General features: G+C 36.0%; 1 protein-coding gene across 1 annotated transcript in view; it reads left to right on the plus strand.

Moving 5' to 3' along the window:
- CWC27 (CWC27 spliceosome associated cyclophilin) overlaps nucleotides 1-19,151 on the plus strand; it is a 192,181-nt gene that overhangs the window by 156,943 nt on the left and 16,087 nt on the right. The window lies entirely within an intron of this gene.

Consider the following 19,151-nt stretch of genomic DNA (forward strand, 5'->3'; position numbering starts at 1 on the left):
CCCCAACCCAGAATCATAGCCTCACTCCTCTCTGCCAGACAGCATCTCTCTCCTATTTCAAAACTGCTCAACACTCCCATCCTCCAGGAAACCAGTCAGCAAGATTTGTTGAGTGCTCACAAATCTAGAGGGTGGAGGAAAGAAGGCTGGGACACACACTAAAAAAGACATAAAAACACTTATTAAGAAAGCATTTAAGTAAGTAAGATTCTACAACTCTACATAACTTTAATCAAAAGGGCTGAGGGCATGATGATTAGAATGGAATGAATCCTACCTCCCCTTGGACCCTTAAGTATTTATATATTTCTCAATATATAGTTTCTGTATGATGTAGGTTATATATTTTTTTTTAAACCTGAGACTTTTTTAATTGGTTTCTATTACTTTTGTTTATTTGTTTCTGCTTAAATTCAAAGTTGCTTAGAGGCAGAAGCTGGCTTCTCCCATAGTCCTCTGACAAAGGGGAAGGCTCAGTGAGTATTGATTGACCCATACAGATAAATGCACATTACATAGAGGAATTTTCTGTTTTTTATATGACTGGACAGGTTTAGTTTTATTTTGGATTCCTTGAATGTCTCAAAATATCTTTCAAATGTTTTGGGTTCAGCCACCACACAAAAAAATGTTTTGCCAAGTCCTCTTCCCCTTATTTTTGAATCCATATGCATTTTTTAAGGAAATATGATCCATGTGTTTCTGATTCATTTACACTTAACTCATCAAGATGGTGTTTTGTAAGAGCAGTTTGATGCCCAATAAGTTTTTTTAACCTTTTTATAAGCCATTTAAGTCCTTTTTTATTGAACAGGAAAGTCACCAACAAATTTAAACCCAGAAGTTTCATTTGAAACTCATAACCCGCAGGATTCAAATTTACTTTTAACTTGGCAAGGCCATTTAACTTCCCAAGGTTCTTCCTAGCCACTTGGTTCAGTTTTCTCTCATTGTGAATTCTTCATTAGCTTCAGATGTCAATTAGTGTTTTTAAAATTGTCATTCTTGCTTTTGTTGTGATTTCACAGTACAATCTATGTTCTAACATCCTCATTAGAAAGTAAACAAATGGAAAAACTTTACCAGATGGTAAAATCAATGGTCAGTGATGTTGACCACTTCTCCATCTGGGGAACAAAAATAAGTGGTAAAGGAAGGGTAAATAAGGTAAGGACACATTACCAAGTCTTCAGGGGGTTCATTTCTACCCTCTATTGCAGTCTCTTAAACAGAAAGTCAGAACTGTAAACTATGTACCTACACATTTTTTGTATTTATCTTATCCGAATTCTAATAAAATACCTTTAGTGTTCAAGGCATGACACAGAATCATACAGAATACATGGGACCTTTTTTATTGCAATATAGACTTTGAAATTTTGTAACCTGATAAGCAGCAACATCCTTTCTGTTCATCAATACACCCATTCAACTGTATCAGGTCTCTGGTGATTTAGATCATCTCTCATAAAGTATATTCCACTCAGAAAAGAAGTCTTGTATTCAAAATGATTTATGGCAAATATTATGAGTGCATGGCATGTGCATGTGTGTTATGCATAAATTACATGGTTACCAGACTATTTTGTAGGTCACGGTTACCGCTTTTCTAAGAAGTGAAAGTCAGCCAGTGCTGTACTACACTGTCAGGGTCTGTTATCTGAGGTAAAATGATTGCTTCTCAGACATTTTTATGTGTCCGCATGAGTGACCACACATTGAGGGATCATTTTCATTTTCTGTCAAGATAGAAACCATTACCAATTTGTTATGTTTTCTTTTACTTGGCAAACTATTCTATTCGCATTTTTGGCTGAGCTGCCGTATTGGCATGGTATACAACAGACATTTGGGTACCATTCAGCAGCATTCTCCTTTTTATGCAAAAAAAAAAAAAAAAAAAAAAAAAAAAGTGGGGGGGAGAGAAAGAAAAGAAATATGATTCTATTGTAAACACTGTATATGGTGTTTGATAATTATTCCCAGATTTCACTGTCTAACAAGACATTTAAAGAAGTGTTATTAGTAGATCTAAGCTGAAATGCATGATAGAAATTTTTCACTCCAAATTATTAGGATTCTTCCTTTGTTGGGATATATGCTGCCAATATTTGGTGGCAGTGATGGCTCCCAGATTCCAGTGTAGCAATAAAGTAGCCTCTTTGCCACTACATTTCTTCATCCCATAGCATCACACTCTTATAGCTTTAGAATTTTTCTTTAAGCATGGACTTCATAAAATCAATTAGATACAGGGCAGGAGTCATCGGCCAACAGATTCATATGACCATGTGGATGAAGTCCATATGCCATTTGGGGTTTGGTTAGATAAAGCTTGGTTAGCTCCCAAAAAAGTTTTGAGAGAGCTGTGTCTGACAAGATAGTAGAAAGACATAAAAAAGAAAGCCACCTGCTCCTGCAGAACAAAATCAGCTCTCCAAGGAGAGAAGAAAATTTAAATCTATGAGAATAGAGTGTGATCCTGTGATCTATGTTCCATTGAAATTTTTTCCAGATTGTTAAATCTAAGAATTTTTTTTTTTAATTTTTATTTATTTATGATAGTTACAGAGAGAGAGAGAGGCAGAGACACAGGCAGAGGGAGAAGCAGGCTCCATGCACCGGGAGCCCGATGTGGGATTCGATCCCGGGTCTCCAGGATCGCGCCCCGGGCCAAAGGCAGGCGCCAAACCGCTGCGCCACCCAGGGATCCCTAAATCTAAGATTAACCTAATACTTTACAACAAATATACATGATAAAATAATCAACAATGTAAAATATGTCTGCCTTGCTCCCTCCTTCTCTTCTCATCTCTCTCCCCTCTACCACTTTCCATAGTACATACAGTATCCAGTATCATAAGAATTAGAGAAACACTAACAATTGCATGGTTGCCTCAAGTAAGTGTTTTTATTACATAAAGGAAAGATGTTCACTATAGCAGAACCAGAATACAGACCCCTCAAAGAAAGTAAATAAACATCACCTGTAATCCCAAACTCAACAATAAATACTATTAATTTATACCCTTCCAGATATTTTTATGCCTATACATATTTTACACAGAAATGAGATCATATACTTGCTTTTTTCCCCTTCACAGTATACGGTAAGTACTTTTCCTTGCCATACATAACTTTATGATTAATTTTTCTATGTTTGTATTATGGTCACATAGTATTTAATTATATGATAAACCATAGTTTACTTGATGACCCCTGTGTTGTTGGATATTTAGGCTCTTTCCAGTTTTTATAATTATATACAACACTGTAATGACCATCCATGTGTCTTCATCATTGCCATTCTTTTCCAGATCAATTCCAAAACTGGAATTTCTTAGTCAGTGGGTATGCATATTAGGTTTCTGCTAAATATTTTCAAGTGGCCCTCCCAAAATGTCACTCCAGTTTATATTCCCATGTAAATCTCATTTTTATGACTTGCTTTTAGGGCTGTTAGAATCTCAAGAATTAATTAAGGTACTTTGCAGTACTTAGGGAAAGAGAATAACATTTTAGCTTTGTACTTGTAAAGTTTTAAGAAATACAAACACAGTCTGGTTTGCTTCTGTTTTTAATAAACTGGTACAGATTTCATCATGACTCCTCAACATCCTCAGGTCTAAGTGGTTTTGTTCTTGGTTCTAAACAAATTCTTCTTCTAAGATAGATAATCTTATAGGTTAGAACTTTTGGATCTAGATTATTTTTTGTTTGTTTTTTTGTTTTACTAATGCACCTGGACTTGCATCAAAAATTAGTTTGTCCATCAGTCACAATTTGTTTGTGTTAGAGATTAGAGTTCAAGAACCAAGATTTAGCATGAAGTAGATTTCAAGTGTTCCTCTGTAATTAGCATAGTGTGGGCGTAACCGGTACCAGTTGTCTGAGTATCCAAAACTGTGAAAATTTAATAATGTGAATGTGAAAGTAATTTTTTTTAAAGATTTTATTTATTTATTCATGAGAGACACCGAGAGAGAGAGGCAGAGACATAGGCAGAGGGAGAAGCAAGCTCCATGCAGGGAGCCCAAAGTGGGACTCGATCCCAGGACTCCAAGACCACGCCCGAAGGCAGGCACTAAACCACTGAGCCATCCAGGGATCCCCCCAGTAAAAGTAATTATTGAGTGTTAGCCCCATTTAGAACCATTTAAGATACCATTGAAGGACATAGCTTCATCTCATTGGCAAAGCTTTTAACACCTTTTATATATAACACATACTATAATTTGTATACGGTTTAGTGGTGTATCAAGTAAAGGATGCAATAACTACAAATGAATATTTTAATTACGGTCTGCACTTCATCCCATCAGGACGTTGCCAAGCACAGCCATGGGTAATAAGTTAGTGTAGACAAACCTAAATACAGGTAAAAGGACACATGTTGAGAGAGGAGTGAAAGCCCACATTAGCCAATTGAGAGATTTTCTTTACCCAGTACGTTAGCTAGGATAACAGGTCTCAATTTTTTTGTCTCTGGATCCCTTTATACTTCCAGAATTAGTGAGGACTCCAAAGAGCTTTTATTTGTATAGAATATATCCACTGATATTTATCTTACTAGAAATTAAAACTAAAAAATTTAAATCACTTAGAAATAACAATAAACATATGTCATGTTAACAATAAACAAAATTTTTACAAAGAATCACTTTATTATCTATCATAGGAGAAAATCTAGTAAGAAGAGTTGCATTGATTTCCTTTTTTTTTTTTTTTTTACATAACTCCAATGTCTAACATAACAGGAGCAGCTGGATTCTCATCCAGCTGTTCTGATCCCACACATCATGTATTCTGTGAAGAATTCTGTACATTGATAGGATAAGAATGAAAAAGGCAAATAATGTTTTAGTATTCATATAAAATAATTGACATTGGAGACACAGAGATCCCCAAGTCACACTTTGAGAATTAAAGCATTTTTAGCCATTTGAGAATTAAAGCATTTTTAGCCATTGTGTCATTGTGTCATGATGATTCTTTTTTGTTAAATGTAATAACGCAATCTATAGGTCCTGGGAAGCTTTATTTCAGCTTCCTGGTTTGTGATCATTGTTCTCAAGCAATACCAAAGTAATTCTTTCTGAATTAAATGTGCCCAACCTATTGGTCTAGACCTGCTTACAACATAATTCTTACCATGCCCACAGCAACTCCAAACTGGTCCTTGACTGTTTTTTTTTTCTTTTTCAGAAATGTTTTGTAATAGGCCTCATTTGTTTTTAGACCAGTTTTAGACTCACAGCAAAATTGAGCATCAAGTATGAAAAGTTTCCATATTCCCTTGTCTTCCCTCCCCCCTCCAACACACGGCCATCTTCCACTATCGATACCCCCCACCAGAGAGGTACATTTGTTACAAATGATGAACTTACATTCATACATCATTGTCTCTCAAAGGCCACAGTTCACACTACGGCTCACTCTCAGTGATATATATTCTCAGGTTTGGGCAAACGTATAATGACATGTGCCCACCATTACAGTACCATACGGAATAGTTTCACTGCCCTCAAAATTCTCTGTGATCATTCTGTACATCTCTGACTTTCTGGCTAATGCTGGCAACAGCAGATGATATTATGGTGTGCATAGTTTTGCCTTTTCCAGAATGTCATATAGTTGGAATCACAGAGTATGTAGCTTTCAGGTTGGCTACTTTCACTTAGTAATATGCATTTATGGTTCCTCCACATCTTTTTATGGCTTCATAGCTCTTTTTTCGGTGCCAAATAATATTCTGTTATCTGTATGTAGCACAGTTTACTTATGCGTTCACCTATTAAAGGCATCTCAATTGATCCCAAGTTTTGGCAGTCATAAACAGAGCTGGTGTAGACATCCATGTGTAAGTTTTTGTGTGGACATAAGTTTTGGGGCAAATACCAAGGAGCATGATTACTATATCATAGGTAAGAGCATGTTTAATTTTGTAAGAAACTGCAAAACTGTCATCCAGTGGCTTGACCACTTTGCATTCCCACTGCAATGAATGAGGGTTTCTGTTGCTCCACTTCTTTACTAGCATTTGGTGTTCTCAGTGTTTTGGATTTTGACCGTTCTGATAGGTGTGGAGTGATTGTTCATTGTTGTTTTAATTTGCAGTTTCTCAATGACCTATGATGTTGATCATTTTTTCACAGGCTGTTTGCCATCGCTGTATGTATTTTGGTGAGGTGTTTGCTAAGGTTTTTTGCTCACTTTTTTAATCGGATTGTTCATTTTCTTATTATTGAGTTTTATAAGTTCTTTGTATATTCAATACAAATATTTTGTGTCTTTTGTAAATATTTTCTCCCAGCCCATGGCTTGTCCTTTTATTCTCTTGACGGTTTTTCACAGAGCATAAGTTTTTAATTTCAGTGAAGTTCGACTTATCCATTGTATCTTTCATGGATCATTCCCTTGGTTTTGCATCCAATAGCCAAGGTCATCAAGGTTTCCTCCTATATTATCTTCCAGGAGTTTTACACTTTTGTGTGTTGCATTTAAGTCTATGATCCATTTTTTAATTGAAGTATAATTAACATACAATGTTATCTTAGTTTCAGGTATTTGACATTGATTCAACAGTTCTCCACATTACTTAACCCACGATAAGTGTAGTCATCATCTGTCACCACACAATGTTGCTACAGTATTATTGACTATATTCCCTGTGCCGTACTTCTCATCTCTGTAATTTATTTACTGTTTACTTTGGTCTCTCATCCATTTTGAATTATTTTTTGTGAAGTCTGTAAGGTCTGTGCATTTTTTTTTTTTAGATTATAAAAAGCTTCCTCTTTAATCAAGGCTTTTAAACATGGAACAGATTCCTTGAATAAAATGAAAAGACTCCAATATATTGAAATATAAACCACCATACATACAACACCCAGCAGGAAAAAAAAAAAAACTGCAAGTTTACACAATCCCCGTGACAGCCATGGCCTATCGTCAGATGCTTCCTCTATGTACCAAGTGTGCTCTGCTGGGTACACAGCTCAGCTGAGGCTGCAGCCCAAAGAGTGCTCAACTGGCCGGGCCATGGTGCTGTTGGCTCTGCTCAAGCAAAACAGCAGCACAAACGGTGTACTGAACATCCTTTAAATATCAAAGTGAGAAAACAAGAAGGCAACATAATGATGTTATTAGGAAGTTTTATTTTTATTATATTATTTATATTTTATTTTTATTATAGATTATAGATAAATTATAATAAATTATTAATAAATTATAGATTTATTTTTATTTCATTTTATTTATTTATTTATTTTGCTGTGGATGTCAGGTTTGATCGGGTTGGTAGTGAAATGAACTAGAGAGGCCAGGCAAAGGTGGGTGAGGCAAGCTTTAATGGAAGTGCTGTTGGGGGAGGAAGACCGGGAAGTGGCGCGGGGATAACACCCGCAGGCCTTTCTAGGGAAGGGTAGGGTAGTGTCGGTGTAGGGTGATAGCTGCTTCTGTCTATATATGGTACAAAGTTAGGTAAGGTGGGTTTCTGTTTCCTGTAGGTCCTGTCTCCCCATGATGATGGATCCTTGGTGGTCGGCTGATAGCGGCCAAGTCCTGAGGCAAGGGTGACAAGGTGGTTGGTGCTCCCGACCCCTCCGGATCCCTTGGGCCCAACAGTGGAGTGTTTACATTTTCACAGACTTTTTGGTTTTAGCAAAAGTCCACAGAGTTACTTTAATGTACAATCTCATCCTTTCTTTTAAAACTACCTGTTAAGTATATTTTTAGCCAATTATCAATTATTCAGATTAATAAGATTATAAAAATAACTGACAAGAGTACAAGTCACCTATACTTGACTTTAAAGTAAATATACCTATTTTTTAATGCTTGTTGCTCATATTCTTCTACTGGCAGCAGGAGATAAAGGTGGCTCTTAATCCAGCCAATTCATTCTTGAAGTAGATATTTGCAAGTGCTAAATTCCAGGTACCCTATTAGAACCTTAATGATATCTTCCCTCATTGAACCCTCAGAGGGCTCATAGGTTAGAGACCAGCTATGGTGGATTTGTTTCTTAAAACTCCATCAGATAATTAGTGTTAGTCCCATTCTATAAATGAGGAAACTGTGGCTCAGGAAATTAGGGTTTTTTTGCCCAAAATCACACTGTAATAAATGGTGAGGTTCTTGGTCACACTTAAAAGTCCATGTTGCCTCCAGAACAGTGATTTCAACATGGAGTCATAATTAATAGAATGAAAGTGGGAAGGAAAATCAACCTCACTTTCAAAAAGACCTTTGATCCTAAATCATAGTATCTGGCCTTCTGGAGCTGGTTACAGCATATACCATCCATTCTCATCTTTGGAATACTTTCCACTTTCCTCTAAAGAAATACACTACCATGGAGGCTCTGCCATCCTACGTATTGAATTATCTCTTAATTATACAGAAAGCTGTTAAATCAGACTGGCTGAGCAAGCAGCCTCTATTGCAAGCATCAATTTCTTCACCTGTGGAGATAACAATAGCTACCTGAAGGTTATTAGAATTAAAGGAGAAATGCGTGTAAAGCAATTATAAGGTTACAAAGTGCCCAACTCTAAGGTAATGCTCAGGAAATACTAGGTGTGAGAGAGGGAGGGGCATGCATGGTACTGGGGTAATACTTTCCCCCTGACAAATTACTCAAGCAGCACAAAATAAACATTCTAAATTAAATTGACAAACTGTTATATACTCATCTTGATGTAATAATATCAAAGATAAGATGAAAAGGCTGGTGCACCTGCGTGGCTCAGTCGAGTAAGTGTCTGCCTTCAGCGTGGGTCATGACCCCAAGGTCTTGGGATCAAGCCCCACATCATGCTCTCTGCTCAGCAGGAAGCCTGCTTCTCCCTCTCCCTCTCCCTCTGCCACTCCCCCTGCTTGTGCGCTCTCTCTCTCTCTCTCTCTCTCTGTCAAATAAATAAAAATCTTTTAAAAAGGGAAGGAGGGCGGAAGGAAGGAAGGAAGGAAGGAGGGAGGGAGGGAAGGAAGGAAGGAAGGAAGGAAGGAAGGAAGGAAGGAAGGAAGGAAGGAAGGAAGGAAGGAAGGAAGGAAGGAAGGAGCAAGCGAGCAAATATGAATTTACCTCAGTTACGTTGTCTGTGACCTCAAAGGAATGTAAACATAGCCATTAAATTTGGTAGTTGCACTCAATGGTTCTATTTTAAAATGTCTTGAGAAAATGAGAAAAGTATTATAAAGCAGTTTATTTAGCTGTATCCAAATTATAAAATCCTAAGGCTCCCAGAGTGTAGCTAATGTAAATTTAGCATTCATAGAGAAAGAAAAGAGTGGACAAGATTACCTTTTCTATGCTGGGAATACACATCATAGATTATGGACTTGGATTCTCTCAAGAATCTATCTTTTTTATTCTTTTTTTCTTTTTTTTTTTTTTTTTTTTAGCTGACAGCATTTTGAAACAGAGAAAGGTCCTATAGGCATAAGTAGTTCATTTTTATTAGAAAATTTAAGGAGCCAAGGTCCTTGGGATTAAGCACAATGTAGTAAAAAAGTTATTTCACAATGGGAGTTACGGATAGCAACCAAGCCAGTACAAAATGAAAGTTGCCATTGTACACAGGCAATCAAGAAAATATGAAAAAAGTTAAGTGATGCTTAAAGTGGGAATGAAAAACCCAAATACTAAGATTCCAGGTGAAATTCAGTGAAAGAAGATGCAGAATTTGTACATAGTTGCTTGTGTTTCTATAAAAACATTTTGATTTGTGTCATTTTCTTTCATAGAATTATTAGATGAAATTAATACTAACATATTGATTTTTCAAATAACCTAATTTGTATTTATAATACAATTTAAAAAAACATTGAAAAAGGCCAGGAAAGAAAAAATGGTAATTTCATACCCCCCAGAGAATCATCATTAATGGTTCTATCTTCATATATATATTACACCTTTCTCAAGGATGGAAAAACTTATCCAATTTTTCATTGTAAGTCTTTCATGAGTGAATAATCCAACAGTTACATATTTTGTAAGTGCACTGCTATTTCCTTAGATTAAAGGAAGTGAAACTGCTGAGTCAGGTATAGTTTTGTTTGTGCGTTTGTTTTTTAACAAGGTATAATTTACATATAAGAAGTTGCATAGTTATTTGTTCATCTTGATTAGTTTTAAAAATTGTATACACCCATGTAAAAACTACCAAAACAAGATCTAGAACATATACATCACCCCTGAAAGTTCCCTCGTGCTGCTTTTAACCAGGTCTTTCCCCCAGATCATTCTGATTTTTGTCGGCTCAGGTGTGTCTTGATAACATCTCTGCTAGATTGCATTCCAGAAAATTAAATCATTTACCTGTACCAGCAATGTATGAAGTTGCTGGTTTCTCCTTACCCTAAATATTATGTATGTGTATGTTGTAAAATATCGCAGATAACAGATAAAGATACATTAATCTTTGGCAGCTCCTACTTTGTATTATATTTTGTATTTCTTTGTTTACTGGTAAAGAAACAAAGTAAACTTTTTGAATATGTTAACTGGTCATTTACATTTCATCCTTTTGGTGGTGGTGGTTAATTGTATAGTATGATTATGTATTTCTTGCTGATTTACAAAATCTCTTAAATATGAAGGATGTATTTTGTTTTAAATATTTTTACTAGTTTGTCATAACAGTTTGTGAAGAGTTTGTTTTGTTTTTAACATGAAGTTTTCAGTGTGCATTGCTAAATCCACCAATCTTTTTCTTCATGTTTGTGGCCTGGTGTCATTCAGTTTTTCATAATCCCAGGATTATATAAATACCTACTTATATCTTTCCCTAGTATTTTTATAATTTCATTTTTATTTTTAATTGACATCTTTACCTGGAATTATTTGGTGTATGATGTTAAGTTACTCTTACAACTTTTTCTTCTAAGTTGCTAACTTCCACAACTGAATAATCCTGTGTTTTCTCCCACTGATATGAAACATGTCCACATGTCCTTTATCATAGAGTAAGGTTTTAGGAATATTTTTGGGTCAGTTTCATTATTTTACATGAATTTTTTCTGTCTATTCCTATGTCAGTACTTAACTAATAAATTATTGTAGCCATATAATACTACTTAATATCTGGTAAGCAATTTGGACCTTTATTGTTCAACACATATTTTTACTTTAAAAGTTTAAGCCTCTGGATAATGTGCTCCATTCTTATTTTCTCTGAGTTAACCACACCTGGAAAAATCTTAGACAACTGACCATGGAATCAATAAAAAGGCCCCATTATTTAACAGGTGGCCACTACCTGAATTGCAGCCTTAGTGCCAAGAAGGAAATAATCAGTCTTTAGACAAACTCCCTACCTTCAAAGTAATGGAAAAGATTGCATGTGGAAAATAAGTAGCATGAGGAATAAAAAAGAACAAAATCTAGGATATTTGATTGCCATTTTATAGTATAGGTTTATATTTTTTTTTATGAGAAGTTTGATCAGAATTTTTTCCATCTCCCTGATACTGAACAAAAAAGAACAAAGGATTAACAAAGTCATACAGTAGATAACACTTTTATTTTACATGACGTCAATCCCCAGGACATCTAGGATGGCCATATATAAATACAAGCCACAAAATCTTCCAAAGACATTTGTTAATAATATTCCTACCATTTTGAATTATTAACGTCCCTTATCCTCTCTGGTATTGATGCAGATAATCAAGTTAAATATAATAATAATGTTCTATTCTTTGTGTGCAGCTAATTCAGTTGGCCATGATATGTAGAATTTGGGCTTGAGCTGATTTTTGGTAGATCTAAAAGGTATAAGAAGAAGCTCGCTCATACTGAACATTTACAAAGCACTAGTCTTTTTCAAACATAAAAGCTAGATGTTATTCTTATGCTGAAATCATATGGGAAGAATCTGAGGCACAAAAAGGTTAAATAACTTTGGTCAAGATCTCATAGCTAGGAAGTAGTAGATCTCAAAAATAGCTAATCATGCTTGGCTCAATAGTTTTTATGTTGCGTGTGTGATTTTATATTGTAACAATTCCTCTAACTGAAGTAGCCTACATATTTTTCACATTTGCTTATAAAGCAGTGTTATTATTTTTTAAACTGTAGTAACAAGGCCAAACAAGTGACTTCAGGACTTTATTATAAATATTTGGCCAGGTAGCCCAAGTGGCTCAGCAGTTTAGCGCTGCCTTCTGCCCAGGGCGTGATCCTGGAGTCCCCAGATCGAGTCCCACGTCAGGCTCCCTGCATGAAGCCAGCTTCTCCCTATGTGTCTCTGCCTCTCTCTCTCTCTCATGAATAAATAAATAAAATCTAAAAAATAATAATAATAAAGGCGGATAGACAATTCTTTACCAAAAACTTATTTTGATTTTTTTAAAGATTTTTTTAAAGATTTTATTTATTTATTCATGAGAGAGAGAGAGAGAGAGAGATTGAGGCAGAGACACAGATAGAGGGAGAAGCAGGCTCCATGCAGGGAGCCCGATGTGGGACTCGATCCTGGGTCTCCAGGATCATGCACTAGTCTGAAGGTGGTGCTAAACCGCTGAGCCACCCAGGGATCCCCAATCCCCCTTTAAATCATGGCAGATATTAAGTCCATGTCCTTAATATTATAAACTATATTATTTGAATAATTAAAATTTGGAAAGCTATTTAAAAGTTTAACTTAAACAAGAAGTTCCTGCCACATTTACTCATAATTTTCCATGGGAATATAAAGAGTAGAGTGGTTATTAGTATGGGATTTGGAGTCAGACCTGATTTGAATCCCCACTTGGAAATTTACTAGCTGTGTGATTTCAAGCAAATTGCATAACTTTTCTAATCCTGTTCCTTAAACTGTAATCTGAGGATAATAATAGTACCTTTCTGATAGGTTGGTTTGTAGATTAAATGAAATACTTTTTTTTTTTTTTAAGATTTTATTTATTTATTCATGAGAGACACAGAGAGAGAGAGGCAGAGACACAGGCAGAGGGGGAAGCAGGCGCCATGCAGGGAGCCTGACATGGGACTCAATCCCGGGTCTCCAGGATCACACCCCAGGCCAAAGGCAGACGCTCAACCGCTGAGCCACCCAGGCTGCCCAATTAAATGAAATACTTTTTTTTAGAGGATTTAGCAGGGTGTCAGTGCTCAATACGTTTTTTAGTTATTCTCATTTCTTATTTTGTCATTAGTTTTGAAAACTAATTTTGCTATATTTGATGGTCAGTAGATCTATCAAAATAATGATTAGAATTTATACCATTTCTAAAAAAAAGCGTTTATACCATTTCTATAATGTTTGACAGCTTTTTATGACCTTTTCTTAATTAACCCAAACTATAATAAGTTGCAGTAGTTTTTAGTTTCTGTCATAATTCTTTCTGAGATAAATAAATTTGAGATTTGATGTTTTGTAGTGAACATGAATGCCTCATGAATGAAATACTATTTTTTTTTCCTTGAGGCTGGTACTAAAAAAAGGAGTGGGGCGGGGGTATATCAGTTGAAAATAGAATTTAAATATAATGCACAAACACATCACTTTAGAGAACATGGAATTATAAGCTCAATATAACATAAATATTTTCTTCCATTCCTCTCTTAGGCAAGTTCTAAGGTAGTGATAAAAATGAAGCAAAAAGAAATATGATTATAGATCTCATTCCCTAATTAGTGTTCATTTTCTAAAGGACTATAAATAATGCTGCAGAAGAACAATGAGGTTTGTCATAACTAAGAGCTGACTGTGGAAAGGTGGTTATTTTATTTCTAAGCTCTCTCTCTGTCCAGTCCCTGAAGTCACCTCTTTTTCTGCTTTTTTCTTCTAAATAAAGAAAACTCTTCTGAATAGACTCTACTTTCATACAGTTTGACCTGAAATAAATTTCTACACATTAGGTAAGTTTGCTTTTTCATGGATTTGTTCTCAGAGAGACGGGCAGATAGCCATGTACACCAGCTGCTTACCAGGCCTTTTTGACTGAGAACTCCATCTTCCCAAGTTGTTTTGTTAGTTCACCAGCCACAGATTAAATGTTATTGGCTGAGCAGTTGGTTAAACCCCAGGGCAGGTGTAAAAATGCATATTACAGATTTATTCTGGAAAGCCTCTTAAATCCTTCCACCTGTGTCCTACTGAGTGTGAAGCATGCTAGATAGGGAAGAAAGCTGAGAAATTATTCCCATGCTGATGAAGATATTTTAAAAATTACATCTTTCACTTTTGCTCCAACAATACTCAATTCTTATTAACAACATTCTATAATATGAGGATTATTTTTCTTTTTAAATGAGGGAAGCAAATCGTTTTTTAAGAGTTGGCTTTTCAAACTCCAAACCAATGAAGAAATATTAACATTCATTCAAAATTCAGAACAAAGGAAGTGTTCCCATGTTAACGATAAACAGAAAAAGAAATTCCACTAGTGTTCATCTTTGTTTTCTTTTTCCATGGACTAGCATCTCTTGTAGTTTACCTAATGTTCTGTTTTCCTATACTTATCTTCATTTGTATTTCAAATATTTAAAAATATATTTTTTTAATTTTTCATTTCTATTGTGCTCCTACTGTCAATTTTTAAATCTCCTAAGTTTTGGACGTTTCTGTCTGCATTTTTCTCTGCTTCCTTTGTCACTGTTTCTGTTTCCCATTTTGAGTCTTCTTTTGTTCTCTTCCTCCTTGATTTCTTTCTCTTGTATAGCTATCTAATTCATGTTGAAAAAGATCCACACTATTTTCATATGGAGTGATATTTTAACCCTTTAACTTCTTAATTCCTAAAGAAGCTTTGAACATTTGTGAAAAGAGAATCCTAAGTTACTTGTAATCAGTGATAGAGAAGTGTTCTAAAATTAAAAGTTCATAAGCTTTTTACCTAAATATTACATTTTGATAGTTAAAATGCTGTCAGAATGAATCATCTGATGTCTTAAAATATATTCTAGAAATCATATGAAAATGTCAAAACATTTAAACAAAACTGTCATTTACATTTTAAACAGTATCAAAAGTAAAATCACAGAAGAAAAATAGTTGTAATATTTGGGGTTGATAATGTCATTATTCTCTATATGGCTAGTTTTGATTAATTCATTTGAAGTAAAACTAAAAGTTTATTATTAGATATAAGATATTACATATACTTATATCTAATAAAGTATACATTAGATATAGTTTCTTAGAATTGTTATAAGTACCAAATGTTTAACATAGTTACCCAGATTCTCCAGAAATTATTTTTACTGTTTTTTTTTTAATTTTTTATTGGTGTTCAATTTACTAACATACAGAATAACCCCCAGTGCCCGTCACCCATTCACTCCCACCCCCCACCCTCCTCCCCTTCTACCACCCCTAGTTCGTTTCCCAGAGTTAGCAGTCTTTACGTTCTGTCTCCCTTTCTGATATTTCCCACACATTTCTTCTCCCTTCCCTTATATTCCCTTTCACTATTATTTATATTCCCCAAATGAATGAGAACATATAATGTTTGTCCTTCTCCGACTGACTTACTTCACTCAGCATAATACCCTCCAGTTCCATCCACGTTGAAGCAAATGGTATTTGTCATTTCTAATAGCTGAGTAATAGTCCATTGTATACATAAACCACATCTTCTTTATCCATTCATCTTTCGTTGGACACCGAGGCTCCTTCCACAGTTTGGCTATCGTGGCCATTGCTGCTATAAACATCGGGGTGCAGGTGTCCCGGCGTTTCACTGCATCTGTATCTTTGGGGTAAATCCCCAATAGTGCAATTGCTGGGTCGTAGGGCAGGTCTATTTTTAACTCTTTGAGGAACCTCCACACAGTTTTCCAGAGTGGCTGCACCAGTTCACATTCCCACCAACAGTGTAAGAGGGTTCCCTTTGCTCCGCATCCCCTCCAACATTTGTTGTTTCCTGCCTTGTTAATTTGCCCCATTCTCACCGGTGTGAGGTGGTATCTCATTGTGGTTTTGATTTGTATTTCCCTGATGGCAAGTGATGCAGAGCACTTTCTCATGTGCATGTTGGCCATGTCTATGTCTTCCTCTGTGAGATTTCTCTTCATGTCTTTTGCCCATTTCATGATTGGATTGTTTGTTTCTTTGGTGTTGAGTTTAATAAGTTCTTTATAGATCTTGGAAACTAGCGCTTTATCTGATATGTCATTTGCAAATATCTTCTCCCATTCTGTAGGTTGTCTTTTAGTTTTGTTGACTGTATCCTTTGCTGTGCAAAAGCTTCTTATCTTGATGAAGTCCCAATAGTTCATTTTTGCTTTTGTTTCTTTTGCCTTCGTGGATGTATCTTGCAAGAAGTTACTGTGGCCGAGTTCAAAAAGGGTGTTGCCTGTGTTCTCCTCTAGGATTTTGATGGAATCTTGTCTCACATTTAGATCTTTCATCCATTTTGAGTTTATCTTTGTGTCTGGTGAAAGAGAGTGGTCTAGTTTCATTCTTCTGCATGTGGATGTCCAATTTTCCCAGCACCATTTATTGAAGAGACTTTCTTCCAATGGATAGTCTTTCCTCCTTTATCGAATATTAGTTGACCATAAAGTTCAGGGTCCACTTCTGGGTTCTCTATTCTGTTCCACTGATCTATATGTCTGTTTTTGTGCCAGTACCACACTGTCTTGATGACCACAGCTTTGTAGTACAACCTGAAATCTGGCATTGTGATGCCCCCAGATATGGTTTTCTTTTTTAAAATTCCCCTGGCTATTCGGGGTCTTTTCTGATTCCACACAAATCTTAAAATAATTTGTTCTAACTCTCTGAAGAAAGTCCATGGTATTTTGATAGGGATTGCATTAAATGTGTATATTGCCCTGGGTAACATTGACATTTTCACAATATTAATTCTGCCAATCCGTGAGCATGGAATATTTTTCCATCTCTTTGTGTCTTCCTCAATTTCTTTCAGAAGTGTTCTATAGTTTTGAGGGTATAGATCCTTTACATCTTTGGTTAGGTTTATTCCTAGGTATCTTATGCTTTTGGGTGCAATTGTAAATGGGATTGACTCCTTAATTTCTCTTTCTTCAGTCTCATTGTTAGTGTATAGAAATGCCACTGATTTCTGGGCATTGATTTTGTATCCTGCCACGCTACCGAATTGCTGTAGGAGTTCTAGCAATCTTGGGGTGGAGACTTTTGGGTTTTCTATGTAGAGTATCATGTCATCGGCGAAGAGGGAGAGTTTGACTTCTCCTTTGCCAATTTGAATGCCTTTAATGTCTTTTTGTTGTCTGATTGCTGAGGCTAGGACTTCCAGTACTATGTTGAATAGCAGTGGTGAGAGTGGACATCCCTGTCTTGTTCCTGATCTTAGGGGAAAGGCTCCCAGTGCTTCCCCATTGAGAATGATATTTGCTGTGGGCTTTTCGTAGATGGCTTTTAAGATGTCGAGGAATGTTCCCTCTATCCCTACACTCTGAAGAGTTTTGATCAGGAATGGATGCTGTATTTTGTCAAATGCTTTCTCTGCATCTAATGAGAGGATCATATGGTTCTTGGTTTTTCTCTTGCTGATATGATGAATCACATTGATTGTTTTATGGGTGTTGAACCAGCCTTGTGTCCCAGGGATAAATCCTACTTGGTCATGGTGAATAATTTTCTTAATGTACTGTTGGATCCTATTGGCTAGTATCTTGTTGAGAATTTTTGCATCCATGTTCATCAGGGATATTGGTCTGTAATTCTCCTTTTTGGTGGGGTCTTTGTCTGGTTTTGGAATTAAGGTGATGCTGGCCTCATAGAACGAATTTGGAAGTACTCCATCTCTTTCTATCTTTCCAAACAGCTTTAGGAGAATAGGTATGGTTTCTTCTTTAAACGTTTGATAGAATTCCCCTGGGAAGCCATCTGGCCCTGGACTCTTGTGTCTTGGGAGGTTTTTGATGACTGCTTCAATTTCCTCCCTGGTTATTGGCCTGTTCAGGTTTTCTATTTCTTCCTGTTCCAGTTTTGGTAGTTTGTGGCTTTCCAGGAATGCGTCCATTTCTTCTAGATTGCCTAATTTATTGGTGTATAGCTGTTCATAATATGTTTTTAAAATCGTTTGTATTTCCTTGGTGTTGGTAGTGATCTCTCCTTTCTCATTCATGATTTTATTAATTTGAGTCTTCTCTCTCTTCTTTTTAATAAGGCTGGCTAATGGTTTATCTATCTTATTAATTCTTTCAAAGAACCAACTCCTGGTTCTGTTGATCTGTTCCACAGTTGTTCTGGTCTCGATTTCGTGGAGTTCTGCTCGAATCTTTATTAACTCCCTTCTTCTCTTGGGTGTAGGATCTATTTGCTGTTTTTTCTCTAGCTCCTTTATGTGTAAGGTTAGCTTTTGTATTTGAGTTCTTTCCAGTTTTTGAATGGATGCTTGTATTGCGATGTATTTCCCCCTTAGGACTGCTTTTGCTGCATCCCAAAGATTTTGAACGGTTGTATCTTCATTCTCATTAGTTTCCATGAATCTTTTTAATTCTTCCTTAATTTCCTGGTTGACCCTTTCATCTTTTAGCAGGATGGTCCTTAACCTCCACATGTTTGAGGTCCTTCCAAACTTCTTGTTGTGATTTAGTTCTAATTTCAAGGCATTATGGTCTGAGAATATGCAGGGGACAATCCCCATCTTTTGGTATCGGTTCAGACCCGATTTGTGACCCAGTATGTGGTCTATTCTGGAGAAAGTTCCATGTGCACTTGAGAAGAATGTGTATTCAGTTGAGTTTGGATGTAAAGTTCTGTAGATATCTGTGAAATCCATCTGGTCCAGTGTATCATTTAAAGCTCTCGTTTCTTTGGAGATGTTGTGCTTAGAAGACCTATCGAGTATAGAAAGAGCTAGATAGAAGTCACCAAGTATAAGTGTATTATTATCTAAGTATTTCTTCACTTTGGTTAATAATTGATTTATATATTTGGCAGCTCCCACATTCGGGGCATATATATTGAGGATTGTTAAGTCCTCTTGTTGAATAGATCCTTTAAGTATGATATAGTGTCCCTCTTCATCTCTCACTACAGTCTTTGGGGTAAATTTTAGTTTATCAGATATAAGGATGGCTACCCCTGCTTTCTTTTGAGGACCATTTGAATGGTAAATGGTTCTCCAACCTTTTATTTTCAGGCTGTAGGTGTCCTTCTGTCTAAAATGAGTCTCTTGTAGACAGCAAATAGATGGGTCCTGCTTTT

The sequence above is a fragment of the Canis lupus genome, chromosome 5, assembly GCF_048164855.1.
Source record: "Canis lupus baileyi chromosome 5, mCanLup2.hap1, whole genome shotgun sequence".
Taxonomy (NCBI): domain Eukaryota; kingdom Metazoa; phylum Chordata; class Mammalia; order Carnivora; family Canidae; genus Canis; species Canis lupus.